The sequence below is a fragment of the Lonchura striata genome, chromosome Z (genome assembly GCF_050655825.1).
Source record: "Lonchura striata isolate lonStrDom1 chromosome Z, ASM5065582v1, whole genome shotgun sequence".
Classification (NCBI taxonomy): domain Eukaryota; kingdom Metazoa; phylum Chordata; class Aves; order Passeriformes; family Estrildidae; genus Lonchura; species Lonchura striata.
The window spans coordinates 82429054-82449609 of NC_140740.1; the positions used below are offsets into that span (position 1 = coordinate 82429054).

Here is a 20556-nt window from a genome sequence, read left to right on the forward strand (position 1 = left end):
TTTGTGTAGGTGTATTTTTCTTGTTCGCCATTTCTCCCCTGCTTTTAGTCCACGATCTAATAATTTACTGTTGCAAATGTTTTTTTTTTAACATTAGTGGTTTATCAAAAAGTTGAAAGAGAGGATATATTAGAGGTACTAAACCCTCTGTAAGAGAGAGAATTGAAAGATAGATGGGTTTAAAAGCTGAAAAAAGGATAGTAGTGCATTTTGGGGCATTTTGGGAAAGGCAACTGAATTCCTTTGGGTGTTACTATTGCAACTAAGTACCTCATTGCACTAGAAGAGGACATGCAAATCTTGCTGAGGACTTTGAAAAGTGATCACCCCTTTTGGGTATGCTGGAAGTGTTTTGAACAGGGTGCCTAAACAAAGGTATCCAGTGTCTGGTCACTCCTCAGCTGTTCTCCCCAGTTTGTAGCACTGATCAGGCTTCCCTGAACACATGAATGGTTGCAGGGAAAGACTGATTCAATAATCTATCTTCAAGCCCAATTTTGAGGTTAACTGGACAAGCTGGTCTTACATCTGAAGTCATACAAGCCTCATCAAGGGCATTTCCTTAGATACATTAATCCTCTTCTCAGTGAGTGATTTTGCCTTCAATTTGATTTTCTGCAATTACATCTTCTGTGATTTGGGCTCTATTAATATTAATTCATATTAATATCTAAAGCTTCCTGAAGATACCTCTGCTAATATTCTAAGCTGGAAAAAATATGTCAAAAACATGGACTGCGTTTAGGATTCAGGATGAGAGGCAGAGTAATTGAACAGGGTGTTACTGAAGAATGCAACACTGAGGGCAGTCCTCTGTCTGCAGAATATCTATTTGAAGTGTACTTGCTTACCTCAAAACAGTCTCCAGCTTGCCTTGTATTCTTACAAGAAGCCATAAGGCCTTTCATTGGCAACTCCCTTAACTAGTTAGTGCAAATTAGTTTCTGTCTTTGCTCTCTAAAAATTGTAAAGTTCCCGACTAATGTTGCCTTACATGGAAAAACAGCCTGAGCAAATACTGCAATTCAGAAAACTGAATCAGGGCTTGGTCCTATCTCTCATGTGGCTTGAATAAGAACATCCTAATACATCTAGAATAATTCAGGAATTATTCACAATTTTTACTGAATTGTATGCATTGTTCCAGAAGTCAAGGGGGAGGGAAGGTGTGTCAGGAATCTTACAACTTTTAGTCAGAAAGTAAACAAACTTTTTAAGGATTTGAATATTTTTCCACTATCCATGCAGCTGTTACACTATCTTGAAGTTAAGTTTTCTCACTTTTTGTGCAGAAAATTAAGAGGGAGATTAGAAAAAGCTGTGAGCTTTTTTATTGAGATGTGTTTTATTTTCTGGCTAGCATGTAGAATTTTAGTTCAAATACAATTTCAAACGTGCGTGACCTAATATAATACTAGAATTCTCCTCCATATGCTATCCTCTCTCTGTATTAGATATTCCTTTATAGGATCATTGTCTTATTTCAGATAAAAGCAGGACTTCATATACTCTGTGTCAGTGACACCCATCCCAGGAGCATGCAAGCTGCACTTCTGTCTTATTAATTAACACGGTAGCAGTAAAATACTCTGAAGATGGTAAGCATCCTCACTGTGCTAACATAATTGCTGATTTTCACACCAATTATGTTCCTAAAAAAAGCAATATGGATATGGATATTTTATGGTCCAAGATGATAACAGCTCAGCGTCTCACAACATGTTGAAGGCTTGGAAATCTCAAGTTACAAAAGCATCAGTTGCAGTTTTAAAATAGAGCTTACAGGGCCAAGTGCACTGTAAAAACACAAGCATAAGGACATTCTGATGAAGTTAAGGAAATTGTGTGTATGCACATGCATGAATAACAGCATACTGCACAACAGGGCAAAAAGAATTAAATGCTTTTGGGGAGACTGGGTTGCATCTTCATATTTTTGCAATTATTTTTTTTAATGGGTTCTCTCCACCTAAGAACATCTGTCCCACCTCTCTCTCTTGCCTTCTGTCACTTCCTTCCTATGCATTTTTGTCTGTACATTGCTCCATGACAAAATGCTGCTGGTCAAATACTGCGAAATTATATCCTCACAACTTTACAGGCATCCCTGACAGGGCCTGCAATAAGGTGAGAATCCCTGAATTTGAGTGATGACAGATTTTTACAGACCAGGTTAAAGAGTCTAGGCATATCCAGAAAGGTGCTGCACAGCTAGTATTTCAAATAGGTGACTGGTGTCTTTGAATCTAAGCTTAGAACAGTTATGAATGTACAAATATATCTATGTTTCTCTGAGAAAGGAATACATGGAATTGTACTTTACCATGGATTTGTTGGCTGTGAGCCAAACCAAGGAAGCAGAGACAGGCAGTGAGGCATGTATAGTCATGCCCTCTTGCACTGACCTCAGAGTTTACCCCAGCTTCGCATAATTTCTTCTTGATACAGCAAACTATTTTTCACACTGTTACAGTATGTCACCCCTGAAGCTCAATCCTAAATCCAAATAGTTAATTATATGAAAAGGCCTATTAACTTGAGTAAGAGGACTACTCATGCACAGAAATCTGTGCAGTGCTAGGCCAGGTGCTAAAAAAGGAAAGCTGATCTTGTTGTTTTGAGTGGCCAAGACTATCAAAGATCCCCATATAATTTTAAATTTATTCTCCCAGGGAAGCAAATGAGGAATTTGAATTTCTATGCTACTGATAAGACTCTCACCTTTATAGCCCATCATTTAAATTCATTGGCTGCAACAGACTGGAATTTGTCCAAAGAGTAGAATTCTGACTTTTCATTGTGAAAAGATTCCTATTTTCAGTGAGATCCTCCATTGTTTCCCTTTTTCACCAGTATGATATTGCTTATTTATAAGGGTTGTGAGTTCTAATGAACATTATCTTTTGTTCTGTCTCAGCCTGTCAGCAAAATTTAGTAAACTTTGTGCCTTGTGACAAATGCATTTACCAGCTGGATGGAGCATATTTGCAGTGTGCTCTCTATGGAGATGCTGTCTCTGTGAATTACTGTGGTGCAGACCAAAAACATCTGGCATTCCCCTATGAGGAAAGGTAAGCCTTATTCCTGATCCAGATCCATTATTCCTGGCTGTTGCTATACAAATGCTAGCAGGGTTCAGCATTTGGCTTCATCAGAAAAAGGAGTTAGAACATGAACCTCAGGGCAAGGAGGCAACTGTCCCTTCACTCCTTTTCCACACTCCTATTAATATTGTGTGAATACTACTGACTTCCTGTGGCATGGCATCATTCCAAGTTTGCATTCTTCTTGCATGGAGATAAAAAAAAAAGCTGTGGGGTATTCACCAGGACCTTCTTTGCATCTTGAAATTGCAAGGTGACAATGCAAAGGGTAGACTCTTCTGAACATGTGCTATGGACCAGACAGAGCACAGCCATAAGCTCATGCTCAAAATGTAATAAAGGACTTGAACTGCTCCCCTTTGGCAGCCGTATGGAATCACCATGGCAACTGCTCTACTGGGAACAGCATGGGTACACTGGAAAATACTGAAATCTTGAAAACAGTTTTGGGATGGAAATCTCATTTGGAAATCAGTTCTTGTTTGAGACTGTTGACTCTCTCTGATAAAATGATAGAGAATGCTCCCACTCCAAAGAGGAGCAGTTCTTGGGACCAAGTTTTTGAAAATGCTGAGAGCTACATGTAGAATTTTGAAAAATAAAAAAAAAAAAACAAAAAAACAAAACAAAAACTCAGGAATATCAAAAAACCCACAATTTTCTCTAGTTGGTCAGTTGAACAGAGTAATTCTTTTGTCTCTACTCAGCATGCACACGCAAAGGGCCCTCAAACTGAATATAAAGTCATAGCAAGGATAAACACATTTTCTTCCTGGGAGGAGATAAAGGAGGTCCCATTGCATGGTTATGTGCTATTTGATGACCCTCACAATACTGCCTCAGCAGCTGCCCAGTAGAGAAAGTAACTATAAACAGGAAAAGAGGCTCTCATAGAGAGAAATTATAGGTCATGTGAAGTACATATAAAAAAGGTACAAGATTCATTTTGTTGAGATTTCCTTTGTATCTGCTTTACTCTGTAAAGCTATTTGTAAAGATGACTAGGCAAAAATCCTGTCACAAAAATCCCGTTGGCAGTACACAGATTTCTAAGTTTCCAAGTTTCTTTAACACTCCTGGGTTTCCATAATGGTTTACACATGTAACAGACCCAAGGAATTCAACCCAATATGTTTATTTCTAAGACACTATTGCATTTTTTAGTGAATAACCTTGTTCAACCTTTGGCTTTCTTCCTTATAACATTGTCTGATGGATGCTGGAAGCAGAGGAATTACAGTGCTTCCAGATTACAGCTCTATTTTAAAGAGGGTGGTGTGGCCCAGTGGGCTGGAACACAAGAGATGGATTCTCTATCAGGTAACCTTGGGTGGCTGGTTTCACACCTGTGAGCACCAGCTCACTTTACAGCTGAAAAAACAGAAAGGGAAAGGAGAGTGGATAGCACCACTATTTGGCAAGTGCTTGAGTCACAAGCAAAAAAAAATGACAGAAGGAAAAATCTCTATGAAAGAAGCAAGACTGACCTACAGCTACTTCTGAAGCAGACTTATTTTGGGACATGATTCAATTCTGCCATCTCTCTGTCATTTTGTAGCTAAAAACATATGTATTCAATCTGAACACATTCACTCTGATCTGTCTGTTCAAGCTGTTTTTCAAGGTTAATGGTTAAATGGCTAAAAATATAAATGAGGACATTTGCAGGGGTTGTTGGAACACCATGCAAAATTTTACTTCCTTCGTCGTGCTACCTGTTCTTCATCATCATAATCTTAGAGCAGAACAGTTTCATTCTCCTGTGAATTACACTTATTAGAGAAGAAAAGCATTTTACTGAACTTTGTCATTCTAACATTTTGCAACAGCTCTTTGAAGACAGAAGCAGATAATCTGAATTGTATTGCAGTTGCAGATACAAAAGGCATGAGGAAATAGTGAATCTGTATTAGTAGTGAAAGTCTACTTCTGTTTAAATGTAAATGTTAGAATAATCTGTTCTTCAAAATCTTTGTGAGCCTGTAATGAATATGGAATCTATTTAATACTTGTAGATAAATCAGAAATATTTGGATGCTTGTGTAAGGCTGTTTCAGAGCTTTCAGAAGCAATCAGACTATGAGGGTGCTGTGTTGTCTAAAGGAAAAACATTTTAATTGCTCCCAGAGCTGATGTGAGTCATTGTTTGCTGTCTGTTAGAGCAGCACCTCAGTCCTCAGCAGGGACTCTGAAAAGAGTCAGTTCCATCGTATTTTTGTCCAGTTGTCTGCCTGCTGCCCAGATTTCTAAGAGGCATTATCTGTCTCAAAGTACTTGATGTCTTACTCGGCAAGACAGCAAAATTCGGAAGTATAAACAAGGAGGAGTGAAATGAGTGGCCAATTCCACTAGCAGCTAGGAGCAGGTATTTTGTGTCCTAGAGGTCTGTCCTACCTTCCCAGTCTGCTATTCATAATAACAATGCCAGTAAATCAGAAGAGAGATAAAATGTTGTGCTTTAGGATAATTATGGTGGTGTTAATGATACTTTAATAGATTACTTGTGTTTTAGATAATTTTTTCTCAAAATTGTTAAATTTTGGATTAAAGCTTGGAGGTATAATGTGATTTTTTTAGATACTTATAAAAATTATATGTACTTAATTTTTTTTTTTCTCCGCTAATTGGTTTTCCACATGATACATGGAATTTCTATTAGTAATCATAATAAAAAATCAACAGTGTCAAATGCAGTTCTCTACATTTAGAGCTGTAGTCTGTGTGTGTGTGTGTTTCTCTCCTAAATGAAGGCACAGTGTAGAAGAATGAGGCAGCCTCCATTAAAAGCATGTTCATATTTTCTGATGCCTCAGTTTTTGGAAGTCACCAGAAAACAGCTAGAGCAACTGGATGCCTCTATGTCAAATGCCTTTAAATAGTTTAGTGCAAGTTGTAAGGAAAATTCTGTTGCACCTGTCAGTACTGATGGTTTTTCAATACTTTTGTTTCTCTACAGCACAATATGAAGTATTTCTGTATCAAATGGGATCTGGGTGAAGTAAATTTATGAACCATTATGAACTGACAGTTCAGGCTGCAGTTCAGACTGGCAGTTAAGAGATGTAGCAATCCTGAACTAATGCTGTTTTCATAATGCATGATTACATGTCCTCTCCTCCTTTAAGTGATAGAAAATTGCATAGAAATTAGAAAGATCTCTAAAATAAATCTCCCATAACTATCTAATTGATTTCAAATATTTCAAAATTACTCAGGACAATAAGCAAGACTGAAGAACAGTCTTTTTGCGTGCAGTTTTCAGAAATTTGGTCCAAATATAGTATTTCATATTACTAATGAATATTGCTTAATTTGCCTTACAGGTGTCCTTAGCTCAAGTCATAAATACAATATTTACAAAGAAGAAATTATTTCACTTTGAGGTTTTGTTTACATCCCCTGCACTGGCAGTTTTTCTGGTCTCATAAATGGGTGCTGCTTTTCCTATGGTGATATCATTTGTCAAGCTCCTGTCCCACACTGAGTCTCAGATGATCTGGTTGGATTAAAGCTGCAATGATCAATGCTGCAATGCACTGACCTTCTCATGGCTTTGAATTACTCCTACCTGTAGGTACTGCACCATATAGAAAATGTTCACAAAAGTCTTTTTAAATAGTTGGCTTATACATTTCTTGAAGGCTAGTATGATAGATAAATGCATACATTCTTTCTGCTTACACTGTTTCTTGCTACAAGCAACACTCTTCAACTGACTTTGGTCTTCCCATCTTGCAGATTAAATGACAGAAAAGAAGTGCAGGCTTTGAAGCCTGGTGTATTGAATTAGTCATTGGTTCATTTTACCACACTGTGAGAAGTGCAAGCAGAGTCCCTGACAGCTGTTCTCCTGAAGTGTTCTGCACTAAAACATGATTGGTGCACATTCAGTGTTTGGAGTCTTGGCATCATATGCAATTACAGAAATGGTAATGGAAAAGTTTCAAGAACAGCAATGATGTAGTGCAATAATTCTGGCGTATAATTATGATAGGTTCAATAAGGTGAAATGCTGGCTCCTGCCCTGGGTCACAACAACCCCAAGCAGTGCTACAAGCTGTGTACAGAGCATGTGGAAATCTGGCTGGCAGAAAAGGACCTGGGGGTGCTGGCCAACAGCTGCTGAACGTGAGCCAGCTGTGCCCAGGTGGCCAAGAAGGCAAACAGCACCCTGGCTATATCAGCAACAGGGCAGTGATCCCGTACCTGGTGCTGTTGAGGCCACAACTTGAGCTTTGTGTTCAGTTCTGGGCCCCTCACTACAAGAAGGGCACTGAAGGGATGGAGCATGACCAGAGAAGGGAACAGAGCAATAGAGCTGAGGAAGGACTTAGAGAATAAATCCTGTGAGGAGCATCTGAGGCAGCTGGCATTGTTTAGACTGGAGAAAAAGAGGCTCAGGGATCTCATCACTCTCTACAGCTGCTCTAAAGGATGCTGTAGCCAGGTGGGATCAGTCCCAGGAAACCAGAGACAGGGTGAAAGAACACAGCCTCACACTGCACCAGGGGAGGTCAGGTTGGACATCAGGGGGAATTTCGTCAGGGAAAACAGAGTCAAGCATTGGAACAGAATGCCCAGGGAAGTAGTGGAGTAATCATCCATGGAGGGGTTCAAGAAACAACTGGATATAGCACACCATGATCTAGTTGGCAAGGAGGTGATCAGTTGGACTTGTTAATTTTGGAGGTCTTTTCCAGTCTGAATGATTCAGTGATAATTAGTCTGTCTTTCCAATCTAGTTTAGGTCTTTCTATTTTTGAGAAGTGTATTTTATTAATCTGATAAAAAGACAGTGGTAAATATAAAATAAATATAGCAGTAAAAACCAAAACCAGTATTGCACTAAGTATGAACATAATTCTGGCACTACTTTGTCAGCTCTCTGCTGCTGTCTGAAAGACAGACAGAATTTAACTGCTTAAGGGATCTATAGAAAATTAAAGAAGAGCAGAGCTGATAATGATTCATGTCAATAGCAGAGCTTTGAAAATGAAAATGTTCACCAAACATCAGAACTAACCTGGCATCTGTATGAGAAGGAATGGGGCAGCAAGCAGTGAAACACACATAAGGTGTTGTGGACAGAGATGCCAAACCCATCCTGAATTAAAAAACTCTGTCTCAAAAACACCATCTGCTCTTAAAAATTTGAATATTTTAGTGAACAGGGGAACTGGGCTGCTAAAAAGCCTGCAACATCCTTCAAATGCACATATCATATATTCAAACTAAGCCATCATCAAATAATAAAACTGTGATTAAAACAGTAGACAGTGAAAAACAGCTAAAGGAACAAATGGTTGCAAAATAAGTGAGGCCAGCTGTCCTAGATTATGCCAGTGTTCACAGGTGCTTGTGAAACCTACAAATAAATATGTTATATTTTTACAATAATGTAGAGTTGGAAAGTTTTTATGTGATGCCAGATTAGCAGAACATCACAGTGATGCATACCTTAGATATAAAACCAAATAAATTGAAGTTTTGCCTACCTGTTAATTGGTCAGCATATGTATTATTCTGATATATAAAGGTCTCTTCCAGGTCAGAAGTATGGTCAGTTGAAAAGGGCCCAGTCCTGAGTGAGCCAGATATCAGTAACACAGTCTGGAGCAAATGCAAAGCATTAGAGAATTAATCTTGGATAGGTATTTCTCTTTCAAATCAAACCACTAGATTATCTAAGGCTTACCTCCTATGTATATAGTCCTTGAGGAAGTGGGGTTAGCTAGTCATATTCAGTAGGTCATTTGATCCATCACTTTAGTTTAGAGCTAGGATTAGAAAAGAGGCTTTCTAGTGTGCACATGCTAACTAATGGTTTGGCTTACTGTAAGAGTACAAAAGAGTTATTTAGCACTAGGTATTTATGTAAACGTTTATTTTACAATGCTCTATTTGGACTCCTCCAAAGAGGATTAAGTTGAACAGCTCAAAGGCATTTTTCTGTGAAATTTGATAACCCACAAAAATAGTTAGGGAAGAATAAATGTGGCCCTTTAGATTCGCACCTAAGCTTCTCTGACAGTAAGTTCCCTGTGTTGACAGGTCTTGGCAGCACAGAGCTCCTAAGTGTATTGTACACATGAAGTGTGGTGTGCCTGTAGCAGACAGGCAGCCAAACAGCCTTGAATGCTCAGTGGAAGCACAAAAGGTTATGCTGGAGAGCAACAGGGCTTTTGTTGGCTAATTAAACAATCATGCTGCTACAGAGCAAAACAAATTAAGGAAGGGAAATATAAGATAGGGGCAGGGTTGAAATAGCAATGTCAGCTGGAAAGCTGTTGCACAGAGCGGTGACTGATGTGAAGGGATGTCAACACAAGGGCTTCAAGATTTAAAGGTATTAAGACATCACTTCACAAAGCCTTGCAGTGTCTATCTAATCTGTTTACAAAAGTGACCACTTAAGGTGCTCACATTTAAAAAAAAAAATTCCTTACCCACTGTGAAGGAAACATCCCAGTGTGAGCACTGGTGAGTCTCTGGCAGTCGCAGTCCCAGTGTCAGAGCTGTCACTGCTGGGACCACAGCCCCTTCACGAGCAGGGGCTGCACTGAGCCGAGGCAGCCCCCCGGAGTCACCCCAGCCCCAGTCAGGAGACTTCCCAGGGCAGAGGCTGAGATGTCTCACTCCACAGAGCAATTTATTCACAGCACAGGGACACAGAAACAGCCTGAGCTGGTGCCTCCCAGGAGGATCCAGAGCCAAGGAACCCCTGGGCTTTTACAGCCTCACAGCCAAGCCACGAGCAAGTCTCCAGCCTCCCAAGCCTCCCGAGCCCTGGGCTCCTGCTGTGTCTCCCAGGGTCCCTTCCCCTGGCCAGTGCCACTGCTCTTTGTGAGCTTTGCACAGCCTCTGTGGGCTCTCAGCCTGCATCTCAGCCTGCATCTCAGCCAGAACTCAACTTGCATCTCAGACTGCATCTCAACCTGCATCTCAACCTGCATCTCAGCCAGAACTCAACTGGCATCTCAGACTGCATCTCAACCTGAACTCAACTTGCATCTCAGCCTGCATCTCAACCTGCTTCCAGAACTGCAGCTTACAGAGTGAGCTGCCTGCACCAGGGGAATTCCTCAATACCCATGATGTAAAAGCAGGTGCCAACAGTCTTTTCTTTTGCTGCCACAGCTGTAGGTATAGTCATAAAGCTCGATGTGATGTGCCTGTCCTTGAGAGTGGTCTTCTGGGTTGTGTACATGTGTGGAGGGTTTGGCTTTGGCAAGCTCTGTGAGCTGTCTTGCACAGCACTGCTTCAGGACGGGGCTTTCTGCAGCAGCATTGTGACTCCTGAGTTTTTGCTGAGTTCAGTAACACATGGTGGTCTGTGAATTCAGTTTAACTCTTACAGGCATCTTATGCTTGCTGTTTTGGTGCCACTTTTGTCTTTACTTGTGGTTTAAAGCAATTTTAATTACTCAGGCACAGGTTGCATCTTAGAAACAAAAATGCTTATTATGAAGACAGTTCCCAGCATGGTGCTGCTTTGGATGATTTCCCAGGGGACCTTTTGTTTGCTGGCACCAAAATGCTACTTGTGTCATAGGCCCAGGTCTGCCAAGGCCTGAAAGTCAAGCACTGGGCTGACCATAATGTGGGGAGTGGGTGAATGCACTGCCCCTCACATCATCTGGGTGAGATTTGTGGTAATCAGACACTTACCTGTATCTGGAGTGCTTCCTACTGTTGAAGAAGGGTAGATGGGCTATAAACTAATTTGTCAGTACTTTGCTATTGTTTATTACAGTAGGGGCCAGAAGGCTTTGTTGAGTTCAGAAGTAGCTTATGCTTATATGACAAATGGGAGGTGGGCTGAGGAAACCAACTTCAGAAAAAAACACGCTCTCGAAGCCATGCTCTCACTCACACTTAGGCAACACTGCTGTGCACAGGCAACACTGTAGTATGCAGGCACCCTTGCTCAGGAGAGCAGCTGCCTTGCCCTCTCCATTTTCTCAGTTACTCCCTCACAATTCTAGGCAATGCTTCTTGTATATTTCATCAGTCTTGATGTTCCTCTACTATAAATGTTTTAAGTGGAAAGGCGCCGCCCTGCCATGGAAGCTGGAAGAACAGGAAGGTGCTCAGCAGACTGTCATGATTTACAGTCTGGGTGAGTCCAGAACAGAAACCCACAGGCTGGGCTGGGAGCTGTTACTGAAATCCTCTGCCTTTTTTAACTGCAGTACATCCCCTTAAGGGGATGGGCAATGCATGCACACCACACCAGCATAATCCACACGGGAAACTCCTGTGCTGTGCCTGCAAAAACTGTGCCTGTTCCTGAGGCTGCACTGCCACACAGGATGCTGCAAGAAACAAGCATTCTGGGCTCAGCCTTTGCTCCACATGGAAAATGTTCTCTGTGACAAGAGAACCTCCTCCTCTGGCAGGCATTTCTCAGATTTTTCTAGCCTACTCTCCCATAGTTTAATTTCATTTTCTAATGAAATCATTGTGATGAAATGAGGCAATTGTGCCACGTGGGATTTGAATAAGCTAACTCGTGCTTGTCATTAATTAGCTGGGTTTCAGTTCTTGATTTCAAACTATTAAAATAATTAAGTTTGTATGAAGGCTTAATCACAGAAAGTAGCTGAATCTTACAGTAATGTCAGTGAGAATCCCAATGGGAAACATGGTCCCGGTTAGCTGCTTCCAAATTTTGCTTCTGGTGACCTGCTCATATGTTCTAATTGGTCTGCACTGAAAGCAGAGTGAAACCAATTAGGACTGCAGAAGTCTGGCACATAGTTGGGGCCAGCTTAGGGAGTTTTTTCTCATTATGGTTTGTTAGAGAACCTTTCCCTCTGGCCTGCTGTTGAAAAATGGTTTATTCTCTTTTGGCAGGAGTTGAACTTCAAGCCACATAATTTATGTAGCCATGCTACATAAATTTGAACATCCAAAGTCAAGAGTGTGGTTAAGAGTAGTGCTGAACACTTGTCTAAATGAGCATAGAAAACCAGGAAGATGACCCAAATCAGAGTAGGGCAAAAAGTGACTGTACCTCATGCTGAGCTGCCACAATATCCGAGTCAGGAGTGCTGATGTGGGAATTCAGGTAGCACTTAACACTTTTTCCTGCTCAAAATCCTCCCTAACCCTGTTCCTGCAGGTAGTTCTGTGCCTGGGAAAATTGTGTGGTTTAAAACACTTCAAGAGGCTTTTCCGGTTTTCCTGTTTTGCACCAGGTCAGAGAGTGCATGTATGAAATGCAAACATGACACATGGAACTGGACTGGCATTATTAAACACAGAATTTCTTTGTCCAGGACAGCAGAATTATTAATCAGACTGGATGAAGATGATTTTTGCTGGCTTCCTCTGAGTTCCACCATGACTAACAGCTTGGTGACTTAGGAGACCAGTTGTCTCAACTCCAGTTGTATTATATTTTTGTATGTCTAATTGTTTTCCCATTAAAAAAAAAAAATGTCCTAATTTTTGGTTTAGCTGTAATAAAAACATAGCTTCGCAAGTCAGGATGTTCTGAGGATATAATTCTAACATACAGACATTTATTCTTTTATTGTCTTTTAAATTTTTTTTAACCTTGACTAGAGTTTTCCTCCATTTTTGTCTACCCATCTTAAAGGTACAAGACAAATAAAGCTTTACTGGAGAGAGAAATGAAACCATAGATGACTAAGTTGTAGAAAGATGAAAAAAAGGGAGGGGAGTATCTCCTTGCTACTGCAGGGTTGTCAGTGCAACAGCTCACAATACCAGCTCACAATACCTCTAACAATCCAGAAGAGAATCAAAGCAGGAAAGGACCAGAATGCAATGTAAAACTATGCTGAAATAAAAATAGTGTAAAAAAACAAAAAACAAATTATTAACTACAAAGGCAAAATTTTGCCCTGAACCTTGCTGTACTTGTGTCTGTTTAAAATGGAGGGGGTTCATAAAAAGGCAAAAAAATAATCAGACCTGGGGAGATGGCTGCAGGTAGAGGCTGCTGTATACCAGGTTCCAAGTCAGGCAAGAGCTGGAAAGCAGTGACAAGATAATTCTCAATGGAACTTCAGGATGTCTGCTCAGTCTTCCTCACCTTTTAAAACCAGGAGGTAATACTGCTCTTAGTAATACTAAAAGGAAATTTTTCTTACTCAGTAGTTAATGAACCTTTGGCATAAGATGCTCTCACAGGTGCAAAAGCAAGGTTGGAAGCTTTCCTTACTATGAAGGATCCAAACAGTAGAATTCAATTCTCTTTACCAGTCATTCAGTACACTTTGCATACAAAGATTTGATTAAAATATGTATATTATGATTACTTCTTTGCACTGTCAACATAATACTGGTGGTGCAACACTTTAAATTTCATTATTATATTCACCTTCTCTAAGAAAGTTCTACAGCATTTTCTTTCTATGCAAATTTATCTATAATAGGTAATATATAGATAAATATAGGTAATATATTTGCTGAATATAGGTAAATATAGGTTAAATATTTGCTGAAAAAGCACAGATTTTTCCAAACTCTATCAAAAATAGGCATAGATCTTCTTCCAACCATCAGAAGCATAGTGGTGTTGTTTGCTTGATATTTAAGAGCAACTGCTTAGGGACATAGTGGCATGGTACCCTGTCAGCTTTTGTGTGGCTACTATGCTTGCTTTATTTAGGGGCTCCTGAAATTGTGTTGTATTACTTCAAAATGGCCATCCATATGTTCAGTTGTTATGCATTCGTAGAAACACAGTCCTGTGCATAGAAAAGGGCTTAAGCAGGTTTCAAAATCCAATTATCTCAGTTTGCCAGCATTTGAATGGATCTTTTTTTGGTTTTCTGGTGTTTCCTATTGATTGTCTTAGGACCAGACTAAGCCGAGCTCTCTTGCTGTTACAGCCACATGTTTCTGGTTGCAAAAGATGAAACCATGAAAACAGGATGTACCTGCTGGGCTTTGGCCACAGCTTATAGCTTACCTGCCTTCTTGTACTTACAGCTGGTTAAATCTACTTTCAAAGAACCAGTCTGCCCAATTTGCTGAATAAATTCTATTCCAAATGAAAATGCTGCAGTAATCTTTTCTACAGAAATGGGGCTGGTCTGAGTCTATTTCTCAATGTTGTCGGTGATGGGACACAACCTAAATTCCTGCCTTATATTTCAGAAAATTTCTTATGCATGGGAATGCTGGATTGTTGACCTTATTATCAAGTCCAGGTTTCCCAGGTGCCTGGAAAGACAAACAAGCAATATCCTTATATATTTATGTAACCCATTCTGCTTAGCTTCTGTTTCTTCCTCCCTTGAGCCGCGCTTTTTGGATCTTTCCCCTGTTTTCCCAGTAGCATTACTTTTTTCCTTTCTTTCTGAGAAGCTGGGCTGAAAATGACATCATTTACCTCTTTAATTCAAAAAATAACTTGACTGATATGATGGAACTGTTGCCATTGCTCTCTGAGGACTTCAAACCAAATCCTCCCTTTCCTGGGATTGGGAACAGAGTGCAAAATGTACTTAGACCTGAGATGCTGATAGGTGTTGTAACCAGCTGGCCCCTGAAGCCAAACCTGCTGTCAGCCCTGGGCTGAGAGACCCAGATGGACTGCAGAGAACTCGTGATGGGGGAGCTGAATAGGAGATACAGTGAGAAAGATTTCTGCTGTGACTTATCAGGGAGGAGGTCAGGCTTTCCTCACATTGAAAGTGTGCAATGGGAGATGCTTTTCATACCAAGCTCTCCAGCATCCCTTAAATCTTCTGCTAAGAAAGCCTGCCTTTGCCAATCTTTAAGGATCATAAAGGGAATTTATTGTTACATTATCTTCTTTCTCCCAGAGCAAGCAGAAGGAACATTAAGGAGGGATTGTCCTGCTGGCTGACAGTTATTCATTTTTTATGAGTGTTTTGAAGTCCAGATCATGTGTTTATATTCTCAGGCTATATTATTTTTCCCAATTTTTTTCTTAGCTCTCCTCATGTTTTATCAGAAGGGTTTCCTCTTAAGCTAAGCCATTATCAGTCATAAAAGAATTATCATGGCACAGCAGCTGTGCAGCTCATTGCACATCTAAGGCAGGCACCACAAGGTTTTTCCCAAACACCAGCAAAGCTCTTTTTTCCAAAGAAAAATATATAAAAATAGTTCCACCTTCAAGTGTTCTGTTGCTCTGGTGAAGTTGACTCTTGCTGCAGTTTGGATATTCACAGCTATCCATAGCTTGGACAGCTCATCCCAGGAGTGCTGTTCTCCCTATAGCTTCAATGAAAGACATTTTAATGCATTATGATAATAGCAGTATCTGATAATCTGCTACAGACAGAGCTGCAGGATTTAGCAGAGAAAACAGGATGGCTTCAAAGACCTGTACCTATGAGGCAAATTGTAACTCTGGGAGGATAAATTCTATGCACAAAATCTGTGTGGTGTGGAAAGGCCCTGCCTTTTTCCTGTGAGCAGTCTTCAGGAGAGCAAGGATGTGGTTTGCTTTGTCTTTTTACTTTGTCAACATGATCTGGAGCAGTTGCTGAGCTCCAGCCATTGTCCAGCAGAGGACAGGGGCAAGCTGTGCAGGGCCATACCATTAATTTAGGCAGCCCATCAGTACCTGCCAGCAGGGACCATGTAGCTGGGAGAGAAAGCCCTGCACAACTGGGCTACAAAGCCACAAAAGCAAAGCCACAGGTACAAGGAGGTGTCTGCCCCATGATAACATTAGGGTCTCGCTGGGAGCCTGGCCCAGAAGCAGTTTTGAAGCACTTAGGTCTTCATGTTCTAAAGAGAGAGCGGACTAAGCATTTCTTCATCTCTCCAGGACCAGCTATGAAATCAAGCCTCTGGCAGGAGGTGAAAACACCACCAGGATTTCACAAGGATATTTTTGGCGTGCAATAGGCAGTGGTGGATCATGCAGATTTCCTATGCACGTCCCTCAGAAACAAGCTGTGCTGTGGTGGGAGACAGGGGATGAGCAGTGCTGGGGGCTGCCACATCCTGTTTGTGTCCTGTTTGTGAGAAATGCTGCCTACATTGCCAGGGCAGCCCAGCCTGCACCACTGCTGGGAGAAAGCAGTCACCAGCCCTTCTGATAAACCCTGGTGATGACAGCTGCTTTTCACCTAAGCCTGTGCTTGTAATCCCGACCAAAAATGGACTTGCATGCTTCAAACAGGAATCATACCTAGCTCATTAGAGTTTCTGTGGCTAATAATCGCTGACAGATGTCTAAATAAAACCAGGAAACATCAACACAGCAGAGGAGTGGGTGTGCCTTTGCTCCTTCCAGTGACCAAGATCTGTGTGTCACTGCAGTGAGGGGGACTGAGCCTGTACTGTGATTATAGATAGCACACCTCTGTTTCTGTTTTGAAGTATCTCCATATGGGAGTGAAGAGGTACTGAAAGCTACCCTAGATTCTCCAGTCTGTTGCTGGCATTGCTCCCAGAATGCAGCCTGCTGAAACTTTGAATTTTCCATCACTGAAATGTTGGAGGAATTGGCTGTGAAAGAATGAACAATCTTTATTTCCCAATTAAAAAAATACATGTAGTATTTCTTGCAGCTAGAACAGAGTATAATGAAGAGACAAAACTGAAATAATGGAAGATATTTTTGACATGCTGATGTGCTTAGCCTTAGTCATCTGCTATTAGTGTTTATGCACTAGGCTTCGAGAGGCAAGGAATAACAGAAAATGTAGGAAATTGAAACGATAAAGTAAAAAAAAAATAAAATTCTGTTATGATGGTAATCTCCTATGCTTTTTCTCATTTATTTGCCAGTGTCTGTAAATTCTACTCCTACTGGGACAAGCTAATTGGAAAAAGAGAACTGTGAGCTTGAAGATTCACAAAAGACTGTTTCTAAGTACCCCCCTTGATTATACAATTTTTGTTTCTTCAGTTGCTTGGTGATATAAATCAGGGTTAGAGAAAAAAATACATGGAATTCACACAACTTCCCACATTTCAAATTGTGTGTTTGATTGCTGTGTTTATAATCTGTGTAAATAGTCTAAACTACTGATAAAGAGGACAAGCAACATAATATGGAATAATTCACAGTGTACATACAAACATCTTGAAAATCTGTGTGGACAATTTCAAAGCAGTTAAGGAACAAATGTTCTTGACTTTAGTTGGCTTTAATGAACTCTCTTTTACTAAAGCATTGATTAGTCCTGCTCTGGTGGCAGGAGATAACTTGAAAAGGGCAGCTAGACATCAAGGCATGAAAGGATCTGGAAAATCACATTGGAGGTTAGAGCTAGGAGAAAACTCTAATTGGCTAGTTTGCATCCTTTCAGATCAATTATCACCACTGGTCTAGTAAGAATTTTTTTGTAAGAAAAAATTCTTACTTGAATTTAAGTAAGAATTTGTAGTGCTTTGCACTACAAATGCTTTCATGACCCAATTTGAAAGTGCTGCCAGGTGTGCACACTGCAATTTTGCACACTTTTTGTCATTTACTGGTCGAATGACTTTGAATAAATGGTAGGGAATCCTACTGCCTAGTGATAGACACAGCACATTTAAATTTGTTTTGTTAACTAACTCTCAGCCTTCTGTACAACTCATACTTGCTGTAGAAGCTGACAGAGAAACCATCACTTTCCCAACAAATTAGTTTTGGATAACTTTGGTCAGTCCTTAATGGCAATGTGTGTCTTGAAGGGCTTTGCATCATTCTGCTGGATTATAAAAATAGCAGGAGGCAGCAAAGTGAAAAGTGTTGTTACTTTGATATATGATCCCTGAATATGGTCAGTGTTTTTTTATCAGCTAGGACAAAGAAAGATGATCAGGAGTACTAGAAATGCCGCCCAGTGGCACACAGGTGAAGGCTCTTACCAAAATTTAAATGCTAGTCAGTGTCTCTGTGTTTTCTAAGGCATGCAAATGTCCAATTCTGAGAACCTAGGCAAAAAAAGGAAGTTTAGTCCCCTTCTCCCTGTATGTACAATTCCATTCCTTCTTGCATTGCCAGTTACCTTGCAACTAGGCCATCTAAACCTAGCAATGACATGTTTGTGCCACATCTGTTCCAGCTGTTCAGTACTTGAATGTGAAGATGAGCACCTGAAAGCCTCAAGTTTCATTTTTAGTGTGCCTAAGTGGCCATGAAGTTAATGGCTACCTGTAACTTGTCAGAGGTTTTTAGGGTCCTTGAAAAGCTGAATTCTACATAAATTCTACATGAAAGCTGAATTCCACATAATGCATAAGGAAGAGATGATCCAGCCACAAAAGTTGTGGTAAGCAGCACGTGGCCTGTAGTTGTTAAAAATTTTGTTTTTCATTATTAGCTTGGCATTGAACACCCATAGTACTTCAAGGTTTACTTCAAATACTTCACCCATAGTACTTCAATTTTCAGAAGTTATATGCCTTGTCCAGCCCTAGGACTTCCTACCATTATGCCAAGTCCTGTATGTGTATGTAGTGTCCTTCAGCATTTGCTGTCTGTGAGTCTCACAGAGGAACAGAAACAGAAAGGTGTGTGGAAAACCACAGTGAAAGCCATATAGACTATGGCTTCTTTCCTTGTCTAATTGGGTCTCAGCAGTTCCCTGATGTTTCTGGTTTTAAGGAGGAAATAACTGACTACAGAATTTTTCATTTTAGAACTAAATATCAACCTTTTGGTTTGTTTCAGTACACCTACAGCTAAAAGAGATAATGTTGCATGTGTTAAGAGAGCTGTGCCAATGCTCATCTCTGGTAGGGAAAGAAAATGTCCTGTTCAATCTTTGACAATTTTGTTTCTTTCTCAAAAACTGAATTCCCACAAGTTAAATCAATGTGGTTGATTTCCTGTTTCACTCCCCTTTATATTTCCCTTTTATTTATAGACATTATAAGGCTGTGTAAAGACTTGGATTTTCTCCCTTTGATAAATTGCTATTTACACAATCTGGTTGAATCAGGAGAAAACCAGCAATCCTAATTATCTGTTTGAGCCACCTAGTCAGGCTAAAAAAAGTTTAACTGAGAAGTGATTAATACTTAATATACTTAAGTAACTTGGGGGCTCTCCAAATTACGTTTGCAGAGGTCTGGGAGATGCCTGCCTTTTCTATTTTTTTACAAATTTCTGAGAAGGTGCTATGTCTTCCATTCTTGTTTCTAACACAGAAATAAGTCAGGCAGATCCAGCTGTCCTAAAACTGAAAAAACTTAACTGAGAGGCATGGGCTGTATTCTGAGAAAATAAAAACAGTCTCTATCGTATACAAAGACATCCTCAGAAAGTGTTTGGGTGGCAATTTACAAAATCAGATCCAAGAAGATATCAAGACACTGCATACTCATATCCTACATACCCTCCCACAAAAAACTTACAAACCTGGATTAGAAGGAAGATGAGCTGGTGGAAATCAGCCTTGGGAATGGACTCCAAGCACTCACAGAATATGGTGGTTAAAAAGGACCTGAAGAACCAAAGTACTACTGGGCTTTTTGGTGAATGTGGTCTTGGTTTTGTCATTTGTTTGTCCAGGTCCAGAGTTTGTATATGACATGGACAAGTTCTGTGGACTCTGTCTCTGATCTTCAGAACTAACCAGGTTTTGGACTATCATTGATAATATCTAGTCTAATCTGTATGTGAGAACAAGGGTTTAAATTCTTCAATCACTTTTCTATCACAAAAATAAAATGGGAAACAGAGGTAATGATTCTTCTCTCACAGACAGATGAGAAAATTATGAGGCACTTGGATTCTCCAGTAATGATTTTTTGGAGATGCCTAGAGAGGTATTTAGAGGTACCCGAATTCCCAGGACCAGGACTTCCAAATTTTCCTGCTCAGACGTATCACTTTTAGTCAGTTTTGTTGTAATTTCAAGCACTTGCCCGTATGTTATCTTTTAAAAAACACTACCAAGTGTGACTGGGCAGCAATTTAGGTTTTATATCTGCACAGGCTATTCTCAACTATTTCTCTTTTCTGACCTCACCTTATTTGACTCTTTTGCTTCAGAACTGCCCTGCTGCTTGTCTAATTGCAAAGTATTGGAGGAAAGTGAGATTGTCATACTATTTTTGAGGAGTGAAGATTCTGTTCATTATAAGATAGTGGCTGCAGACAGTTTGTGTCCTACAACTCTGCACTTTATTGGCATTTTCTCATGTTTTTGTGTAGCTCCAAAATGGTAGGCTTTATGTTTGCATCATCTGTATCCAACTGACTGTACTGCACTGGTTAGTGATTCTCAGGCTTCTCAGGCTTCTCTGTTGTCAGATCAAATGCACTAAAACTAGGAGATAGGCAGGATGTTACCCTTATTTTCTCTTACCTCTGCTACTGAAAAATATTAACGACCTTGGTCTGCTAAACTGACCAAACTTAGGTTGCAGGCCTTCTGACTGTGAAGTGTAAAATATGTGCATTTAGGAGATTCTGCATTTCTGTGTTTGTTCCCTCTGATCAGGGAAACACAGTAGTCAGCTGAATCCTGCAGAAGGTTTTTTGAGAAATCCT

At 40.2% G+C, this 20556-nt stretch overlaps 2 long non-coding RNA genes across 6 annotated transcripts in view; one reads left to right on the top strand and one right to left on the bottom strand.

Moving 5' to 3' along the window:
* The window catches only part of LOC146763911 (uncharacterized), a 73822-nt gene extending 56346 nt beyond the window's left edge, over positions 1 to 17476 (bottom strand). For 3 of the 5 annotated variants that reach the window (XR_014951712.1, XR_014951710.1, XR_014951711.1), the window contains exon 1: positions 8600 to 17476. This is a non-coding gene — a long non-coding RNA (uncharacterized LOC146763911). The remainder of the gene's footprint in view (positions 1 to 8599) is intronic. The other 2 variants (XR_014951713.1, XR_014951714.1) reach the window with 2 other exon arrangements.
* LOC146763910 (uncharacterized) overlaps positions 1 to 20556 on the top strand; it is a 242467-nt gene that overhangs the window by 93914 nt on the left and 127997 nt on the right. The window lies entirely within an intron of this gene.